Raw genomic sequence first — 1,295 nt, forward strand, 5'->3', positions numbered from 1 at the left:
CACATCATCCCTAAAGCTTTTCAACTCACTTATGTCCTGACCCATGTTTGCAAGCATTCCTTCTATCCTGTTTAATTGATCTTGAAATTGTTGGTTAGGATTAGGTTGGGCAGGTTGATTATTTTGACCATGATATGGTGGTTGGGAGTAAGTGTTTTGTGTGGCTTGGTATGATCTTTGGTTGGAGTTTTGGTATGTGGAATTGTTATGTTGGTTGGGGTTATAAGGTTTGTGGTTTTGTGATTGGGTTTGCTGGTTTCCCCACCCAAAGTTTGGGTGGTTTTTCCAGCCTGGGTTGTAAGTGTTGGAATGTGGATCATATGGTTGCTTTTGTTGATTTCCCACATAGTTGGCCTCTTCCCAATCACCTCCTTCAGTGCTTCCTTCCTCTTGATCTTGTGTGTGTATTGCAGCCACTTGATTTGTTTTTAATTTCCTGGTGAGCTCTGCTAGTTGCTTGGCAAACACCTTGTTTTGGGCTAGAATTGTATCAACATGGTTCAGCTCCATGACTCCCTTAGTGTTGTGTCTCTCTGAAGCATAGTAGTACTCATTCTCAGCCATTGTCTCAATCACTTCAATGGCTTCTTCCACAGTCTTTTTCCTGTTCAATGAACCTCCTGATGAATGGTCTACAGCCTTCCTTGATTCATAAGAAAGTCCATCATAGAAAATATGCAACTGCACCCAGTCATGGAACATGTCTGGTGGGCATTTCCTTGTCAAATCCTTGAACCTTTCCCATGCCTCGTAGAGAGTTTCACCATCTTGTTGTCTAAAAGTCTGAACCTCAGATCGAAGCCTATTGACCTTTTGTGGGGGTAGAAACGTGCCAGAAACTTGCTTTCCACCTCATCCCAGGTTGTTAGGCTCCCCTTTGGGAATGATTCCAGCCACTTAGCTGCCTTGTCCCTAAGTGAAAATGGGAACAAGAGCAGTTTATAGGCATCTTCTTGGACTCCATTGGACTTCACAGTGTCGCAAATTCTCAGGAATTTTGTGAGATGTTGGTTTGGGTCTTCATCAGCACTCCCACCAAATGAACAATGATCCTCCACCAGTGATATTAGCTGTGGTTTGAGTTCAAAATTGTTGGCCTGAATGGGTGGTTTCTGAATGCTGCTACCACAATTCCCAGAGGTTGGGTTTATGTATGAACCAAGAACCCTCCTCTCGGGAATGGCATTGTTTCCATCAGCTCTCTCATGGTTGTGAACTTCTCTATCCATGTTAAGGTCTAGAGCTTCCTCAAAGTTGTCCTCAGATTCTCCTTCAGATTCTTCTTCTCCCAGTAC

General features: G+C 43.6%; 1 non-coding gene across 1 annotated transcript; it reads left to right on the forward strand.

Annotated features, from left to right (window-relative positions):
• The first annotated feature begins 700 nt into the window (after window positions 1–700).
• LOC127747205 (small nucleolar RNA R71) lies at window positions 701–804 on the forward strand. Its single transcript, XR_008009008.1, has one exon. It is a non-coding gene; the product is annotated as a small nucleolar RNA R71 (small nucleolar RNA).
• Window positions 805–1,295: the final 491 nt, after the last annotated feature.

This window comes from Arachis duranensis, chromosome 4 (assembly GCF_000817695.3).
Source record: "Arachis duranensis cultivar V14167 chromosome 4, aradu.V14167.gnm2.J7QH, whole genome shotgun sequence".
NCBI classification, from domain to species: Eukaryota; Viridiplantae; Streptophyta; class Magnoliopsida; order Fabales; family Fabaceae; genus Arachis; species Arachis duranensis.